Source organism: Chiloscyllium plagiosum, unplaced genomic scaffold (assembly GCF_037043375.1).
Source record: "Chiloscyllium plagiosum isolate Xiang-an unplaced genomic scaffold, Cpla_swu_hap1 HiC_scaffold_20, whole genome shotgun sequence".
Lineage (NCBI taxonomy): Eukaryota > Metazoa > Chordata > Chondrichthyes > Orectolobiformes > Hemiscylliidae > Chiloscyllium > Chiloscyllium plagiosum.
In genome coordinates, this window is record NW_028270158.1 from 67,701,203 (window position 1) to 67,721,960 (window position 20,758).

General features: G+C 43.0%; 1 long non-coding RNA gene across 1 annotated transcript in view; it reads right to left on the reverse strand.

Annotated features, from left to right (window-relative positions):
* LOC122562493 (uncharacterized) overlaps positions 1-10,331 on the reverse strand; it is a 35,400-nt gene extending 25,069 nt beyond the window's left edge. The window contains exons 1-2 of the long non-coding RNA XR_015760643.1: positions 10,312-10,331; positions 4,609-4,698 (exon numbers count right to left, since the gene is read on the reverse strand). This is a non-coding gene — a long non-coding RNA (uncharacterized LOC122562493). The remainder of the gene's footprint in view (positions 1-4,608; positions 4,699-10,311) is intronic.
* Positions 10,332-20,758: the final 10,427 nt, after the last annotated feature.

The window sequence follows — 20,758 nt, forward strand, 5'->3', positions numbered from 1 at the left end:
CTGGAGGAGGTATCAGCGATAAAGAGGAGTTGTTGTGTTGCCATAGTGTTACCAGACCATTAAGGCTGCTCTTTCATTGAAGAGAGGAACGACTGGTAGTGATTTATCCTCAGGGCCACCAGACCTGTAAGGTGCTGGTAGAGAATACAAAGACAGCGAGTAGTGCAGAAAGGAGGAGAGTACATGGATAACAATGATATCGATGCTGGAGAATTTTACGCTAATAGAGATGGACATATTCTGGAAGTGATGATAGAGATTGTGGGGAGCGTCAGTGTAAGAGAAAGATGCAGAAGTTTGAAGGTGTGTAACGACTGAGAATATGACAGAAATATGGAGTCGTGTAGAAGGTGGCTGAAATTGCAGCGACAGGTGTGAAGGTATGTACTGAGATAAAGAGGGACGTAGTGTCTTGAGAAGTTAATAGCAATAGGGCGGCGTGTAGGTGCTAGAACAGATTCCAGGCATATGGGGGGACTTAAGCACTGACTGTGGTCACAATGAAAGGATGAAAGAAGATGCTGGAGGAGTCTACAGAGATAAGAGGGATGTAAGTGCCGGAGGAGGTGCAACTTATAAGGAGAATTGGGTTAAGGAGCTGGTGGATATTAGAGAGATATGGAAGGGGGTTGGTGAAGGAGGGGGTTTGAGAGACAGGTAATATTTATTTACTCTTGGAGGTTATAACAATTGGAAGGGCTCTCATCATTAATGGACATTTTAGAGATAAAGAGGGGTGAAGGTACTAGAGGATGCTTCAGAAATAGTGGAGTACCGTTGGAGAAGGTTACACAGAATGGGAGGGGTGATTCCTCCTTACAGAGATAAGGAGGAATCTCGCAGCTGGATGAAATTACAGAGATGTAGAGCGACACATTCTTAAGGAAATTACACCGATGGGGAGGACTGGAATAGCTGGTGAAGTTTCCAGTGAGAAGGAAGGTTGTCGTGGCAGGAGCAAGTTCCAGGGATAGGGAGGGATGCCAGGGCTCGAGGAGGTTACAGAAACATGAAGGAGTGTAGAAATGGCATTATCTTTGGAGTCTGGAATAACTTATAGAAATATGAAATGATGTACCGGTTTTACGAGATTACAGAAATGGGAAGCTTGTAGGGGGCTGCAGGAGGACACAAAGATGAGGAGGTTTGTAGGAAATTGGTGGATATAATGGAGATACGGAGGAGTGTAGGGGTTGGAGGTTACAGCGATCATGTGGGATGTATGCGATGGTGGTGATAACAGTGAAAGAAAGGGCTCAAATAGGTGATGCGGTTACTGTGCTAGGGAAAGGTTAGGGATTGGAGACGTTACACAATTAGGGACGTGTGCATTGGCTGAAGGATGCTGCAAAATTAGGGAACAGTGTAGGACCTCGAAGTGGTTTCAGTAATAGAGCAGATTGCAAGTGCTCGAGGGGATTACAGAGATGAGGAAGGAATAGTGTCTGCCGGTGACTGCTGAGCAAAGGAAGTGTGCAGTTGATGGAGGAGGAGACAGATATGGAAAGAAGTATTCTCTGGAGGTGGTTACAGAGATTGGGAGGAGTGTGATTTTTGGAGACGTTCACAGCGATAAAGATGGCTGGAATAATTGGTGCAGGTGACAGAGATAGGAAGGGGTGTGGTAGCTGGAGAAGGATACAGAAATAGGGAGATGAAGAGGTCCAGGAAGGGGAGAGTGGTGTTAGAGATGGTCCAAGTGAATTTAAGTTCGGGGTGGAACACACACAGAACACACCAGAAGTATCTGCTCTCAGGAGGACCAGTTCCACCACAGAACACACTAGACCTCTCTCCTCTTCCTGGACCTCTCCATCTCCATTAATGTCGACCGACTTCACACTGACACTTTTGGCAAATCATCCGACTCCCACAGCTACCTGGATTACATCTCTTCCCACCCTACCTCCTGCAAAAATACCATCCCGTATTCCCAATTCCACCTCCTCCGCCGTATCTGCTTCCAGGAGGACCAGTTCCATGACAGAATACACCAGATGGCCTCCTTCCTTAGAGATCACACTTTTCCTTCTCACGTGGTTGAAGATGCCCTCCAACGCACCTCATCCACATCCCGCACCTCTGCCATCAAACCCCACCCCTGCAACCATAACCCCCCCGGTCTTCACTTTCCACCCTACCAACATTCGCATTAACCGTATCATCCGCCCACATCTCTAAACGGACACCGCCACCAGAGATATATTTCCCTAACCACCCCTTTCCACTTTCTGCAAAGATAGTTCCCTCCGTATCCACCTGGTCAGGTCCCCGCCCGACAACAAACCACCATCTCATCCTGGCACCCTTCCCTGTCGCCGCAGGAATTGCAATACCTGGGCCCACACCTCCTCCCTTACTATCATCCAAGGCCCCAAAGGAGCCATCCATATCCATCAAACTTTCACCTGCACATCCACCAATGTCATTTATTGTATCCGTTGCTCCTGGTACGGTCTCCTCTACATTGGAGAGACTGGACAACTCCTCGCAGAGGGCTTCAGGGAACATCTCTGGGACACCTGCACCAATCATCCCCACCACCCCGTGGCCCAACATTTCAACTCCCCCTGCCACTCTGTCGAGGACAAGCAGGTCCTGGGCCTCCTTCACCGCCGCTCCCTCATCAACCAACGCCTGGAGGAAGATCGCTTCATCTTCCGCCTTGGAACACTTCTACCCCAGGGCATCAATGTGGACTTCACCAGTTTTCTCATTCCCCCCCACCGTACCCCAGTTCCAACCTACCAGCTCAACACTGTCGTCATGACCTGTCCTACCTGTTAATATCTCTTCCCACCTGTCCGCTCCACCCACTCCTCTGACCTATCACCTCCATCCCCACCCCCATTCACCTATTATACTCTTTGCTACCTTCCCCACCCTCCTCGCTGACCTCTCACTCCATCCCCACCTCCATTCACCTATTGTACTCTTGGCTACCTTCTCCTCAACCCCAGCACCCCACCCCTAGAGGCTTCCTGCTTCTATTCCTGATAAAGGGCTTTTGCCCGAAACGTCGATTTTCCTGCTCTTCGGTTGCTGCCTGACCTGCTGTGCTTTTCCAGCACCACTCTGATATAAACACTTGACAGAGAGGGAACTATTAAGAGGGAAAAAACATAATTGAACACATCCTTACCAATCTACCAGCTGCAGACGCATTGAACGATGACCATATTGTAACACTGACTATCGCATACAGTATTGCTGGAGGCAAAGTACCACTTTGTGAACACTCTGTGTGTGTGTGCGACACCATCACTATGTGAAAAGGGGCAGTTGTCAGATCGATCTAATAAATCAACACTGCGCTGTTTGACTTGATTTAGGTCATTACCAACAGCATCAGAATTGTAATACAGTGCAAGTTTCACACTGACTGTCTGGTATATGCTCGAATTTACCCTGACACAATTGAGGGCATTAACCCTTTTTCAATGAAGAATGCAAGAGGGCTTCCCAAGAGTAGCACCAATTACCAAGCGCACCTAAATATGAGGTGAAGTTACCAAACGTACTACCAAATAGCGTAAACAGCAAGTGATAGCCAAATGTAACCAACAAATTAGACCTAAACTACGGAATCCTGTCACATGCGGTATGGATAAATTGTGGTGGACAATCGAACAACTCATTGGAGGAGGAAGCTCCACAATGTCGCCTTCCTCATGATGGAAGAGCCCAGCAGAATAGAAGAAGTAGGGCTGAAACGTTCGTAACAATGTTCAGACAGGCGTGTCGCTGGGATGATGTACATTAGTCGGCCCCAGTTGGCAGACATCAGCTAATTCGATTCATTTCGTGCAGTGTCGACACACAGCTGAAGGGATTGGAGGATGGGAATGCTCTGTTCCCTGGCACGATTCATTTCAAGCTGTTTTTGCTTGGCTACAACACTGGCAACTGCCTGAAAATGTGGAAAACTATCTGGATGTGTCCTGTACACATACAGACAAGACAACAGTGGGTGGCATGGTGGCACAGTGGTTAGCACTGCTGCCTCGCAGCGCCAGAGATCCGGGTTCAATTCCCGCCTCAGGCGACTGACTGTGTGGAGTTTGCACATTCTCCCCGTGTCTGCGTGGGTTTCCTCCGGGTGCTCTGGTTTCCTCCCACAGTCCAAAGCTGTGCAGGTCAGGTGAATTGGCCGTGCTAAATTGCCCGTAGTGTTAGGTTTGGGGTACGTGTGGGGGCATGGGTGGGTTGCGCTTCGGCGGGTCGGTGTGGACTTGTTGGGCCGAAGGGCCTGTTTGCACACTGTAATGTATTCTAATCTAATCTAATCTAAAACAGGTGATCATTGACTGCCCCATTGGCATAATACCTATCATTGTTAAAGTGATGATAGATGTCATCTACAGTGGTATCAAACAGCACTTCCGCAGCACCAGCATGCTATTGAAGCTCAATTTGGAATCTGCCAGGGCCACTCATCCCGTGACTTCTTTGAAGCCTTGGTGTACAGATGGAAAACAAGAAAGCAGACAGCTGAAGTCGACAGTGAGGCAACAGTAATTTTGTTTTACTGAGTGTGGCATCCAGAATTAATAGCACAACCGCAGCAAATAGGGATTAGGGAAACGTCTGCACTGTTAGAAGTCGTACCTGATTACAAAGAAAGATGGTTGAGAGCAGCCGTCTCAGCTACAGGACAGTTCTGCAGTAGTGCCCCAATCGAGGTATTTCTGGTTACACCTGTTGATAAGAAATGTAATGGTAAGCCACAGTACTCCTACGGAATGGTAGTGTTGCTCTCTCGTTAGACAGAGACAACTGGTGGTAATTTAACTAGTCAGTGATCATACCTCAAGTGAGCGAGACGTTGAGTAGGACAGTCCTTTACAGGAATTGATCCCACACTGTTGGAATTAATCCGCATTACAAATTAGCCATCCAAATGATTGAGCTAACCAAGTTCTCACTCAACTCCTTAGTGCAGGTACTTTAATATTGGTCTATCCTGATAAGTTACCACATATCTATGGAGCAATTGGAATTTGAAGCAAACGTCCTAGTTGAGAGGGAGGGGCAATATCAGTGAGACATAAGAGTGTTCGCTGTCCTTGTCTCAACAATTTTGAGCTGCATAAATTGCCATCAATCCACAATAAATATTACAAGTGACGTGATGCCAATGAGAGGATAATGTTTAAAACTATTCGCAGATTAGTCGGATACTGAATTAGGCAAAATATGCAGACACGTTCTTAAAACTGACAAATAACACTTGCACAACTCAGAGAGTAGTAAGGGTGTAATGCTTTGCATGCAACGGTAGTAGATTCTTCAACTTTAAGTACATTTAAGTCGTCATTGGACAAGCATATGGACGTACATGGAATAGTGTAGTTTAGATGGGCTTCAGATTGGTATGACAGGTCGGCGCAACATCAAGGGCCGAAGGGCCTCTACTGTAATGTTCTATGTTCTATGTAAAGTGGAGTCGCTGGTAGATAGGAGAGTGCAGAAGGTTTTTGTTATGGTTTCCTATATTGATCAGTGTATTGAGTACAGGTGTTGGGAGGTCATGTTGCAACTGTACAGGACATTGGTTAGGCCACTGTTGAGTATTGCGTGCAATTGTGGTCTCCTTCCTATTGGAAAGATGTTGTGAAACTTGAAAGGGTTCAGAAAAGATTAACAAGGACGTTGCCAGTATTGAAGGCTTTGAGCTATAGGGAGAGGATGAATAGGCTGGGGCTGTTTTCCCTGGAGCGTCGGAGGCTGAGGCGTGACCTTATAGTGGTTTATAAAACCATGAGGGGCATCGATGCAATAAATAGACAAAATCTTTTCCCTGGGGTGGGGGAGTCCAGAACTAGAGGTTTATGGTGACTGGGAAAATATATAAAAGAGACCGAAAAGGCAACTTTTTCACTCAGAGGGTGGTACGTGTATGGAATGAGCTGCCAGAGGAAGTGATGGAGGCTGGTACAGTTGCAGCATTTAAAAGGCACTTGGATGGGAATATGAACAGGAACAGTTTGGAGGGAGATGGGCCAGGAGCTGGCAGGTGGGACAACATTGGGTTGGGATATCTGGTCGGCATGGACGGGTTGGACCGAAGGGTCTGGTTCCATGCTATACATCTCTATGACTCTATGACTCTAAGACTGACAATATAAATACATTCAACAATCTTGTGAATGGTTTCTGCTAAAACGTCGACTCTCCTGCGCCTCACATGCTGCCTGACCTGTTGTGCTTTTCAGTGCCAAAAGATTTGAACTATATCCATTCATTTTCTCCAATGATGTCGGAGAAAGTGATGACTACAGATGTTGAAGATCAGAGCTGAAGAGTGTGTGGTGCTGGAAAAGCACAGCCGGTCAGGCAGCATACAAGGAGAATTGCCGTTTCGAGCAAAAGCTCTTTATGAAGAATTCCCATCACAATACTAATGAAGAGCTTATGCTTGAAATGCACCGGCCGTGCTTTTCCAGCACCACACACTTCAGGTAGGCGTATTTGTCAGGGGCCAGTATTCCAGCTGAGATAACTTTCCTCATGATTTTCGAAAACGTGTCCACAGTCTATCAGACAAAAATTGGATGTGTGTATGCTTAACACCCCTATCACCACTGCCATTTGCCTGGCTGAGTCCATCTTCACCACTGATACACTGACGCCGAGTAGCAGCCATGTCTGACATCTGTGCAATGCTCTGCAGAAATTTAGCAAGACTCCTTAAAAAAAACCTCTGAAACCACGACCATCAAGAAGGACAACAGCAGCAGATAAATATTCCAGTTCAGTTCCAAACCATCCGCCATACTGATTTGGGAGAACATTCCTGTTTCTTCAGTGTCACTATTCCAAGTTCCCTCCCTACTAGTATTGTAAGTTGACCTGCAGTGCATGGACTGCAGCGGTTAACATGGCCGTTCACCACTACCTTCAATGACAAAAAGGGATGGACAGTAAATACCGACCCAATCACATTCCATGAATAAATTGGAATGTAAAATATTGTCCAAACATGCCCAGTACTGAACACTGCGTTTTAGGATTTGTGAGTGCAGGCTCGTTGGTTTCAGTCAGCATCTTGTTTGTTGTGAACTGCTTAAGGAATATGCTGTTTGAAACAATCTGTCTTTCTGTCAGAGTTTTGGCCTAAACACCAATCGTCAAACAGATAGTGACACTCACACACTACATTAGTGAGCTGTTAGATCAACAGAAACAACTGAAACGTACTCATATTTGACTGTAGAACGCATAGACACATGATGGTGTTGTCAGGAAAATGATTATGTGTGAATATGAGCACAGGAGGGAAAACAGTTGCCTATTTTTAACATCCGTGTACAAAAACATAATTTGTTCTTGAGTAGAGTAGTGAGACTCGTCATTTCAAATCCCCTTACTCTGATTTGTGCATTGCTTTCATCATATTGTTGTCATAAAAGTGACCTGAATAAATGGGGACATTTTGTGTTTACTGTACAATAGAAAGTTTGGTATTATCAAAGAATGTCAGCTCTTCGGAAGTACACTTTGCTGTTAATGATTAGCACAATGCTGAAAACATTTACACAGAACATTTCAGCTCAAGGCATGCACAGGAAGTTTGGGCTGGGATCACGCTGGCCATCAATCTTATTGCACAATTCTGTTTGGATACTGACATTGCGAAGCTGGCATGCAATGAATATAATTAGTGGGCGGCACGGTGGCACAGTGGTTAGCACTGCTGCCTCACAGCGCCTGAGACCTGGGTTCAATTCCTGCCTCAGGCGACTGACTGTGTGGAGTTTGCACGTTCTCCCCGTGTCTGCGTGGGTTTCCTCCGGGTGCTCTGGTTTCCTCCCACAGTCCAAAAGATGTGCAGGGTCAGGTGAATTGGCCATGCTAAATTGCCCGTAGTGTTAGGTAAGGGGTAAATGTAGGGGTGTGGGTGGGTTTCGCTTCGGCGGGTCGGTGTGGACTTGTTGGGCCGAAGGGCCTGTTTCCACACTGTAATGTAATCTAAAATCTAATCTAATTAATGAGGCATTGCATGTGGAACGCCATGTGCTGCAGAAGTCCATCACTTTGTATAATCCTTCATCCAAGGTGCAGAATTACAGATTTAAGGTGGCAAACCAGAAGAGATGAAATAGCAGGTCACACCTGGAGCCGGTTTTACAGAATTTGAACTATTTTTCAATCAGCAATGAGCCATGTGACACCTATTGGCCAGTTTGCCCCACATATTTCCCTGTTGATCAGGTATGTTTGTCACTGGTCTCCTGTGAGGGATTGTGTGAATAATTGTCGAGCTCCACTTTGGAAGGTCTCTGGACAGCTATAAGAGATAGCCAATGCTTCAGAGATTGTAGTGAAGTGCAGTACCACTGCGTCCGACTTCAGGTTCTTTCTAAAGTTATTTTCAACAGCTTTTCAGACAGCAAGATGGCGTGTTCACTGATCTGAATAGGAATCAGCTGTGTATTCAAGTCACTGAATTGTGTAACAGTTAGGCGTGTGCTCTGGTAATTTAATTATTATTCACTTAAATTGTTTTGAACTGAGAAAGAAAAGCAATGTTTGATTTTTTTAAAAATGTGTCAGAAATAAAGTGACCGTCACTGTACAAAATGTAAAAGTGATCTAGAGTATATTTCCGACAGACTAATCCAGCAACAGTCAGATGTTGTGAACAGAACAATGTGCCAGACAAGCTCACCATGCTCTCTGGTCGGTTCCGTCCCACTGACAAATCAGAATCAGGCAGAGGGGTCAGCTCCTTCGTACAAAGTCAATCTCGTGCACAGCATTGATGCTGGATCCGGTGACTGCCAAATTTCTCTGCGGCATGTTATGCAGGAATAAATAAAAGAGAATCGTATAGCTGACTACATAGTCACCAATTCGCCTGCTGCAGATACAGCTCTCTATTTTATATATCGCTAAGAACGTACATTGCACAGACCTAGTGGGGCGGTAGGGCTACCTTCACATTTTTGTAGACAGTTCACCATGTCAAGTTGCAATCTGTGTGGTGAATGGAGCACACTTCAAGTAGATCGAGCAACTAACCACGAGGGATCCATGAGACGCAGTGGGCCATCATCAGCAGCAGAACCTTGCGCTACACCACTCATAAATCTGTAACCCCATGGCTTGGCACATCTCACACTCTATAGTAACTATGAAGCGAGGGATCAACCCTGGTTAAACGAAGAGTGCAGGACATGTCTGGAGCAGCACGAGCCAGACCTAGATATGAAAGGACAACCTGGAGAGGCTTTTATTGTCTTCAGTTACAAAACAGACCGATTTGCATGCTAAACAGCATCAGGTGCAAGTGTTGGACAGAACGTAGTTACCACATAATCAATTATTTAGTTCTATCTTTGTGCCTGCAACCTGTAGTCATAAAAGATAGTCGAAAAAGAAACAGACCATTGCAGGAGAAGGCTGCTCTCCAAAAAATGAATGGAATTCACCCATAGTAATGATGCCAAAACTGTATAGTAACTAATGATTGTGTGCAGACTATCACGAAGTCATGTCATCACAAAGACAGATGCATATCCGATTCCACGTTTGGATGATTGTATTGAAAAAGGTGTGACAACTAACTTCATTATAGATGTTGGATTTGCTCAGAGGATACTGCTAGGTACTGTTGACTGGAAGATTGAAGACTACTTTGCCTTTCATAACACCGAATGGAGTGGATCAATTTAAATGTACGCCTTTCCATTTGAAAAACGCAACAGATACATTTCAGAGACGAACATATGAGGCCATTTCCGGATTATGTTGAGTTTAGAGTTTACGTAGCTGACCTGGTGATTATTAGTCACTCAAAGGAAGCACATTCCCAACATTTGTCAGAAATGTTGGATTGACTTTGGGATGCAAGCTTGGTGATATAACTCGCTAGAAGTTAATTTGTCAAATCCTTAGTCATCTTCCTTGGCAATAGTTTTGGAAATAGACAATTGGTCCCAAATACATCCAGATTATTGCGCTTTGCATGCTTTTCGATGCAGCGATTTTAGCTTTTCATTTCAGTGTTATGGACGAGGCAAGAATACTCAAAGCAATCTTAATCAGGCAGCCAGATCATAACTTCGTAATTTGTGTTGGTAAATATACAGGGAACATTACCCAGAGTAAGTTAGTGAAGTTGACTACCAGCTTTTAAAACAGAAAAAAAGTCACAAAACTACACGATGAAACACAAATAATTGAATAAAGAACCCATACAGAACTCAATCTATCGAAACTAGACTTAATTATGCTATTCCGAATTTTCACAACAGTTCCAAAAAGCAAACCCCCTAAAAAAAACAATAAAAATGGGTAATTGCTTACAAGTTGAAGTTAGAGATTCAGAAGGAGAGAAATTGTAGCAAACTGTTTTCGCACAGCTCACTGTTGACTTCCTAACTAGTTTTGTATTAAACTAGTCACCTTTGAGCTGGGAGAGTTTTATGACTCCTCTGGAAAAACAAATCAAGCACACGGTATCCTTGAATAAAGGAGCAGCTTTTATAAAAAAAAAGGACCAGCTTTGTGACACTCTCATTAAAAAAAATATCCATCATTAGCAAATATAGGTTTCATTTTTAAAACCCTTCGAAAACAAACTGGTTGGTCGTCTAAAACACATATATACACTCTACTAATTATGCATATGCAAACATGCACAACCACATGCGAATTCGGGCTGCGGCATACCAACCACAGAATGCCCCCATTCAAGTCTCGACAATATATCAGATATCACGTTTTCGTGACCTGCCACCTGCACAATTGTCAAATTGAATAGCCGCAATAACAAGCTCCACCTAAGCAGTCTGGCATTTTTGTCCTTAAATTTTTCCACAAGTGTCAACGGGTTATGGTCAGTGTGTACGATTGTCTCAGTTGCACTGCTGGTAGTATAAACACCGAAATGTTGTAACATCAACACCAAGCTTGAAATCTATTTCTCCATTGTTGAATATTTCTGTTGATGAACTTCTAAATCATGTAAAAATACACGATGGGCCTTTGAATCCTCTTCTCATCCCCCTGCAGGAGCACTGCACCGACACCCACATCATTGGTATCGATAGCCAGCTTGAAAGGCTTCCTGTCATCAGGTATAGCTAATATTGGGGCAGTGGTTAACACAGTCTTTATACTGTCAAATGACTTTTGACACTCCGCTGTCCACTGAAACTTCTTGCCCTTTTTATAAAACAATTCGATGAGCGGAGCAGCCACATTGCTAAAGTTCGGCACAAACCTTCGGTAAAATGCACTCAATCCCAGGAACCATAGTACTGCTTTTTCATTGATGATGTGGGAAGTTTACCAATTCCTTTCGTTGCACATCCCATAGGGCCATTTGACCCGTCCAATAAAATGGTCCAGGAAGGTGAGTTAGGATTTGGCAAATTCACATTTTGCTCGGTTTATCACTAAGCTTGCCTTCCGAAGTCTGATTAATGCTGAAAATGTTCCTTCCATGAGTGACTAAAAATCACCAGGTCATTAATATCAACAGCACAACCCGTAACTCGGAAATGAAGTTATGAGTCAGTCTCTGAAAAGGGGCTGGAGCGTTTTTCATACCGAATGGCATGACGTTGAACTGATGTAGAGCTGAAAATGTGTTGCTGGAACAGCGCAGCAGGTCAGGCAGCATCCAGGGAACAGGAGAATCGACGTTTCGGGCATAAGCCCTTCTTCAGGAATCATGCCCGAAACGTCGATTCTCCTGTTCCCTGGATGCTGCCTGACCTGCTGCGCTGTTCCAGCAACACATTTTCAGCTCTGATCTCCAGCATCTGCAGACCTCACTTTCTCCACTTTCTCCTTTGAACTGATATAGTCCATTTGGCGTTACAAAAGCAGAGATCGCCTTTGCTCAGTCTCACAGACGAACTTGTCAGTCGCCTCTGACGAAGTCCAACTTAGAAATGTAAGTTGTTTGTCCCATTCTTTCGAAACAGTCCTCCAACCGTGCAATTGGATATGCATCAGTCTTTGTAATGGCGTTGACTTCGCGATAGTTCATACATCACTGTTGGGTACCTTCTGGCTTTGGCAGTATGACTATGCGTGAGCTCCGGTCATTGTAACTCACTTTCATTATGCCATCTCAAAGCATACATTCTCTCTCCTTCTGAACCTGTGCTGACTTTAGAGGGTTATGTCTATCAGGTTGTTGGTCAATCGGAACGGCATCTCCTATACCTACATCGTGCACAATTCGGTTAGTACTTCATAGTGTATTTCCACATATCTCCCCATTTGATAGTGATAACTCTTTCAGGTCATTTTGATTTTCTTGTGGAAGGTAACTCAATAATTTATCCCAACTTGCTCATTGTCCAAGTTAATTTGAGGAATGTGCAATTCAGAATCCTCTGAACTTGGTTCTTCCTTATGTGCTGTAATGATTAACACCTCCTCTTGCTTCCTCCTCTATCAAAATATCTTTTGAGCATATTCAGACATGTGTCAGACATGACACACTCCGTGAGATTTCTTCCTGTCTGGTGTGCTGTCAAGTAGTTCTTTGATCTGACTAGATCTCTGATGATAGTCCATATCTGGTAAAAAAAAAAGTAATTCTTCTGCAACCATTTTAGCTGTCATGTTGCACAATGGGATCGCCTCTGGAAATCTCATCGATACATCCACTATTGCTAATAAATGCTTATTTCCACATTCCTACACAATCAATCAAGTATCTTGGTAAAGGTTCCTCAAATGTTGGAATAGGTATTAAAAGTGCAGATTTCCAATTTCCGATTATTCCTGTGGATTTCCGATTAGCTGACATGCATGACAGGTGAATTTCATCAATGTTTTGTCAAGGCCAGGAAAAATGCTTTTGTATTCTAGCCTGTGTTTCCCTCAACCTGAATAACCTTCAAGTGGTAGTTCATGCGTCACTAGCACTTTCTCTTTCCAATGCCCTACTGGCAAAACAATATAATAATCTCTCCCCATTTCTCATCTGCTAGAATTTGTGATGGTCTCCATTTCCTCATTAAGACATAATTTGTTAAGTAATAACATGCAGGGACGCATTCACTCTCCTTCTCTATCTATGCCTTTGATATAACTGTTTTAAGTTTTCATCCTTCTGCTGTAACTCAATCAGCTTCGCAGAGCTAATGATATTTGTATGCTCCTGCTCTATCCCACTTACGTGATCAAAATGAGAATTTTCCTTTGCCCCTATTTCTATCCCACATGAACTGAAATTGATTCTTGATGCCAAACCGAGTTTTAAGGAACAGATCATAATCATCAGCCACTTCAGCTGTTAACCTTATAGATTTAACTCTGTTCTTCCACACGGGTTGGCAGTACATCAGGCAGTGAATGTTTCAATTCCTCCAAAATATTTAACACCCTGAGTGCATCATAGGTTTGTTCGAGTTTTAAAGCGCTTATACATGTATCGAAATTACTTTGTGTTATCCTTTCAAACTCAATGTTGTTTTGACGTGGATCCCTCCTTAGATTCCTGACATTGTAGGCTTCTACTATAAGCTCACATGCACTCAAAATGGCTTTTTTTTCACCTTCTCACACTCCCCAGACACCTCCGTTAATAGTGATGCGAACGCCTCACTAGCCATACCTACAACTTCGTTTAGATAAACCAAAACAAAATTGCCAATAGTCACTGCAGTTGTTGAGTTACCTTTTCAAATGAGATGAAAAAGGCTTCCACATCTTTCTCATTAAATTTAGGCAATGCTTTAACATATTTAAACAGCTGTTCACCAGACATCTGACTAACAAAGGTTTGCTCATCGTCACTCTCTTCCTCATTTAGCCGACCTTAAGCCTTTGTCTCAAGCATTTTAAGCTGACTTGCCTTTTTAAGCCTCAGTTTGTGAAGTTCAAAAGCTCTCTTTTTTTTTCTCTTTGTTCTGACTCTCTCTCTTTTTTCTTTATGTTTTGCTGCTTTTTCTTTTTCCCATTCTTCTGCCTTTGTTCATAACTGAAACTGCTTCATTTCTGCTGACCTTTCCTTACCTCTCACCTCTAACTCAAGCTGCCTCATTTGAAACTGAATTCTAGCCATCTCTACAGATTCAGATCGTTTTTCCGGCAAGTTTCAGTGCTGACCTACTGCTGCAATAATCTCTCCTTTTGTCACAGAAGCAGGCAGGTCCAATCTCAGCTATCTGCTAATTCCTGCAGCTTGTTCTTATTCACCTTTTTGAAAACTTCCAAAGTTAGCGCATCCACTTCCTCAAATGTTTTGGCGACAGAAAAAACCATTACTATCCTAAGTTTTGCCTACCCAACCAAATCAACAGACGAAATAAAGACAGTAGCACCTACTGCTCGCTGTTTAAAATCTTACAAAGAGCCCACAATCTGAATTGGACAAGGCCAGCCCACTCAAAACACTCTTAAGCAGAAGCACAGAACAAAACTTTGCATTTTATTTCAGAAAGTGCGCAGTGAAATTGAGCAATAGTAAGTTAACTTGGTTGACTACCAGGTTTTAAAACAGATAAGAAATATTTTCAAAGTTACACGTTGAAAGACAACCAACTGAACAGGAAACTCCTACAGAACGCAGTCGAGAGAAACTAGACTTAATTATGCTGCTAAGATATACACAACGTTTCCAATAAGCACAATCCCTTTCAAAACTAGTAAATGTGGGCAAATGCTTATAAATTGAAGTTAAAGGGGTAGAAGGAGAGAAAGTGTAGCAAACTGTTTCCACACAGCTCACTGTTGAACTTCAAACTAGTTCCAGACTGAACCACTCAGCTGGAGAGCTGATCACTACCCTTACATTATTCAGGTCACTGCTAAAACATGACCACTTTGGCCTGTAGTCTGAATTGTTTACATGTAAACCAAAGACCTCTCAATATCCTTTGTCATCTCTGTACCAAACTAGTCACCTCGGAACAGGGAGAGCTTCATGATCCTTCTGAAACAAAAAAAAATTCAACGAAACATTATCCTTGAGAAAAGGAACAACTTCCAGAAAAAAAGGGACCAGGTTTGTGGCAGTCAATTCATTTCTCTGAAATTGGTTGTTAAGCTTTCTGAGTTAGTTTGGATTTTAGAAGGCCGGACGAGCACAGTAGTAATCCCCGTATTGCTAAAGGTGCCACTGGATGGGGAGACTAGGAAGAGAGAACGAGTGCAGGTGATCACGTTGGTTGCAGGTCGAAGAGAGAGATCTTCAGATATGTGGATTGTTGAGATACCTTATGGGGTGGTAGGACACCGTACAAGAAGAATGGGTTGCACCTAACAGTAGGGGTATAAATACCCTGGGCGGAGTGTATAGTCGAGCTCTTCGGAAGCATTTAAACTATTTTAGCAGGAGGATAGGAACCGGATGGAGAATGTCGTGACCAGCCAGATACAACATGCAAAGTGTGTGTGAGGAGGGCTAGAGAGTTGCTAGGGCAAAAGTTCAGAAGGTGTGATTGGTGAAGTGTGTCCAGCTTAGTGAAAGATGTATCAGGATTAGAACTTTGAGCATGGATCAGTACTTCGACGAAGGATGTGTGGCGATTGCAAACAACGTGGAATCAGTGCAGCTGGAGTGGTTTTTGGATTTAGCAGAATTGAGATGTTTCAAAATAAATACGGATACGATAAACGTGTTGGAGGAGAGACATTGCTAATCAATGATATCATCACAACTACAAAACTTAAGGTCGTGAGAAGAGTTTGTCTACATACTCATGACGGGTGAAAATTAGACAAAAAGAACAGTCGCTTTAGAGTTTTCCATATATCCACACACTCGCCCCAGCTTCAGTAGCAACAGAGACACCGAAGAGCAGATTGAGAGGCAGGTCTCTGAAAGGTGCAGAAGTAACAGAGTTTTTGTCATGTGTAACTTTAACTTCCCTAATATTGATTTGGAATACCCTTCGTTCAAATAGTTTGGATGGAGCAGTTTTTGTCTGGTGTGTCCAGGACGGGTTCCTGACACAATATGCAGATAAGACAACAATGGGGAAGGTGATATTGGGTTTTGAGTCTCGGTAATGAACCGTGCCAGGTGTCAGATTTCACTGTCGGAGAGTATTTCAGTGATAGTGATCACAACTCCCTTGCCTTTACTATGTTCATGGAGACAACATGAGAAGACGTTATGGGAAACATTTTAATTTGTGCAGGGGCAAATACGATGCTGTCAAGCAGGAAATCAGTGCTTAAATTGGGCTCGGGTGTTCTCACGATGGCGCAGTGACTCAGTGTTTAGCACTGTTACCTTGGAATCCTCTCCAATAGTTTGCCAACCATTGACGTCAGGCTTCTGGGTTCGATTCTGGCCTAGTGTGACTGTCTGTGTGGAGTTTGTACATTCTTCACATGTCTATCTGCGTTTCCACCGAATGCTCCGACTTCCTCCCCCTTCCCAAAGATCTGCAGGAATTGGCCATGCTAAATTGCTCACAGTGTTCAGGCATGTGTAAGCTCGGTGGTTTGGTTAGCGGAAGTATAGAGTAATGGTTTGAGGAATAGGTCTGAGTGGAATGTGATTCGAAGGGTCGTTGCGGATGTGTTGGGACAAATGGCCAGAAACGACGAAGTATAGAATGTAGGATGACAGATATGTGGAGGCTGTTAAGGAACAATTTTTTTAGAACTGGACTGGTTTATCCCACTGAAGCAAAGCATGGATCGTAGTTTGAATGAAGCTTGGACGACAAGAGATGTGGAACGTACCATCAAGAGAAAGAAGGAAGATTTGTTAAGGTTGGCAGAAGGGCATGTATACGGTTAGAAGTTATCCAGCAAGGAACTAAAGAATGTAATTAGGAGAACTAGAGGGAGATATGTAAAAGCTTTGGTGCATAGAAGTAAGGAAAACTCTCAGGCATTCAACATTTACGTGACGATCAAGAGGATGGCCAGAGTGAGGATAGGCCTGATCACTGATACTGGAGGGAACTTGCACCTGGTGAAGGGTAAGATAAGGGAGGTTATTAATCAATACTTTTCTCCGGTGTTCACTACTAAGAGGGATGTTGTTGTTTCCGATTACAGCGTGAAACAGAATGATATGTTCAAACATGCTGATGTTAAGAACGAGCATGTGCTTTAAACTTTGATGAACAGAAGATAATGCTGCATCATTTCTCTGGTCCATGAGAGCCATGCCATAGGTTGCTACATGGAGTGAACGAAGAAATTTCTGCGCCTTCGGAGATGATCCTTGCATCTTCTCTGACCACCAGAGTAGATGATTCAAGGATCGCACTTGTTATTCCTTTGTTCTTTGAAAGAGAACACGATTCATCCTGGGAAATACAAACCAGTAAGTCTGACGTCAATGGTTGGCAAACTATTGGAGAGGATTCCAAGAGACAGAATTGATGATTTAATGGAAAAACATAATTTCGTTGCAATTAGTCAGCATGGCTTTATGAAGAGAAGGTCATGACTTAGAAATGTTATTAAGTTCTTCGAGGATATGACAAAACACATTGATGAAGGCAGAAGAGTGGAAGTGATAAAGCAAGCCGATTTTTAAGCTTCCGCGTGGTTGGCTCATTCAGAGAAAAAGGGCCATGAGATATAGGGAAATCCCGCTTTTTGGCACAGAATTGGCTGGGGCACAGAAGACAGAGTGTGCAGATTTAAAGTATTCAGCCTGGAGTTAAGTGATGACTGGTGTTCCGCACATATGAGTTCTTGGACCTCGGCCATTGGGGTTTTTCTCAATGGCTTGGTTGAGGATGTGGAAGAGTGCTTTAGTAAGGTTTCCGTTAACAGAGCTGTTGGTGCAGTAGGCGCTGTGTTGGAGAGCTGCTGTAAGTCGCAACAGGACATTGACAGGATGACGAATAGGGCTGATAAGTGCCAGATGGCTTTACACCTGAAACAGTGTGAAGTCATTCACATTAGAAAGTCGGATTTGAATTTAAAATACCACAGTAACGGCAGGATTTTATGCAGCATGGAGAAACAGAGTCATCTTGCTGTCCATGTCCATATGTCCCTCAAAGTTGTCAAATAAGTTGATAGGTTTATAAAGAAGGCGTGTTGTATATTACCTTTCATTAAGAGGGGGATTGAAATGAAGAGCCGTGTGGTTATGTTACACCTCTTTCGAGCCCTGGTTAGATTACACTGCGAATATTTCGTTTATTTCTGATCACCATTTTAAGATTCGGATGTAGAAGCTTCAGAAATAGTGCAGAGGAGATTTACCAGGATAATGCCTGGACTAGAGGGCATGGCTCCTGACGAGGAAGTTAGTGCTTTTCACCTTGGAACAAAGAAGAATGAGAGGTGATTTGATCCAAATGTACATGAAGATGAGAGACGCAGATAATGTTAAAATAACCATCACGAGGCAGCATAATTTTAATCTGATTTGACGAAGGTTTGGTGAAAATATCAGAGGTCGGTTCCTTACAAAGAGTTGCAGATAGTAGAATGCAATGCCATCTATGGCAGTAGAGTTAGATACAATAGCGACATTTAAGCCGCCCTTGGATCGGCATATTTAAAGCAGTAAAATGAAGGGTATGTAGGTTAGTGTGAATTAATAGTAGGTTAAAATATGGGCTGGAACAGAGGTACTGAAACAGAGGGCGAGAAACAGAGGGTGAGAAACAGAGGGACTACTGGACTCGCATAACTATGAGAAGAAAGATCATCTTCATAATGGAAGAAAGATGCGAGTTGGCATTTTAGTAGAAGCACGTTATAAAATATCCCAAATCACGATTTGTTACGAATCTTATTTCCGAAATAATGTAATTTTTTTAGAATACTGAAGAGTTCTTTTGTGGGACTGAAGGTCTTTGATGAGTGGTGTCCCACAGCAATCAGTTCTGGATCTACTTTTGCTTGTCTTTTATATAAGTGATGTCGGTGATAAAAAAGAAAGCTCAGTTGGTAACCTTACGGATGACATTAATATTGTTGGTACAGTGGACAGTGAAGAGGGTTACCTAAGATCAGAAATAGATCTAATGATCACTTGGGCCAATAGGGTGAAGTGTGACAGATTGAGTTTAGTTTGGAAAATGCAAGGTATTGCATTTTTATAACATAAAAAAGGCAAGCCATATCCAGATAAAAGTTCGGCTTTCTGTAATATTGTTGAACAGAGAGACCTCAAGGATCTGGTACATAATTCTTTGAAGCCTCCATCACACACAGATAGGGTAATTAAGAAGTGTTTAGCAAGCTTGCCTGCATTGTTCAGATGTGGGGTTGGCACGTCGTTTTGAGGTTGTACAGGATGCGTGGGGGGTTCTCTTCTGAAGTACTTTATGCTGTTCTGTTATCCTGTTTTACGAAGGATTTATCAAGCTAGAGAGTGTTTAGAAGAGATTTACTCGGATGTTACCGGGAATTGGGCTTCTTTATAGGTGGAGACTGGATATTCACTGAAACATAGGAGGCTCTGACTTGGCATTAAAGAGGTTTTGAAAATCATGATGCGTATGGAAGAGGGGAATTATAAATTCATTTTAGCAAGCGTGGCAGAGCTCAAGATAAGGGTGTATATTTTTATGGTGAGAGGAGAAAGATTTAAAAAAAGACTTTTTTTATTTTAATTTACACAGAGAATGGTCCGCTTGTGGAATTAACTTCCAGAGGAAGTGGTGGGTGCAGATTTAGAACATACAACATAGAAAAGTACAACACAGAACAGGCCCTTTGGCCCACGGGTTTAGCTACAACGTTAAAACACATTTGGAGAAGAAACATAATTGTATGGAGGGATATGGGCCAAGCAAAGACAAGTGGGACTAGGTTAGTTCGGGATTATGGTTGGCATGATCGGCTGGACGGAACGATCTGTTTCTCTGCTGCATGACTCTGTGACTCGATGAGTTATTAATGTGATCATGTTGTAATGCTCTGAGAGCAAACGTTCATTGAGGATAGTATCTGCATGGAACGACATGCGAGAATAACTGGAACTGCTCTTCCTCCACCACAAGACACTTCATTAACACATTTGGTATTCCCACAAGACACTTCATCAGTTAAAGAAGAAAGCACACCCCAATTTCCATCGGGCAAAATGGAATGGACATTGAGTATTGCCTTAGGCAGTGACTGAAAATTTATGACATTGAATCAAAAATGAAATATTGGGATTTGCAGCAAATAATCTTGCATTTTGTGTGAGAGCAAAACAAAAGGCCCATCAGATTACTGCGAGCTGGATCTACGGTTCACTGCCTAAGATGCGATAGGATATTTATGACTGAGATGATGAGAGAGATTTCATACACAGGCTTTTGAAATGTCTGTCACAGAAATCGGTTGAGCTCAAATCAGTGAATACTTCCAAGAAGTAGCAATGTGTATTTCTGTGGGTTACAAGAATGAATAGACATCGGAAGAATATGGAAAAAAATGTCCTGAGTTGGACGGTCACTCTTATTTTTGATATCTCTACGAATCTATTGTTCATAAGTGTACTCATCGCTTAATGTATTAGGCATCGTACCTGTGTACACTGTCGGCTGATTGACAGAGGTTATTTGCTACACCTGTTGACATATTATTTTCGTATCATGCAAAAACCAGGACGGCAAGAATGGAAGTTTCCATTGTTTGATTTGTGCCTGTTGAAAGTTGCCGAGGATGGCGTTTCAGTATGTTGTCATGTCGGAAAATCAAATGTATTTCTTGCAAAATTAGCACAAAAATAGCCACTTTCTCATTTTGAGGCAGTAATATCTTTGATTTTCTTTTCCAGACAACAGGAGACATGACGGTGATTTCAACCTGATGCATCTGATACCGGTATCAGTAATAGATTCATATATCTGTGTAAAATATC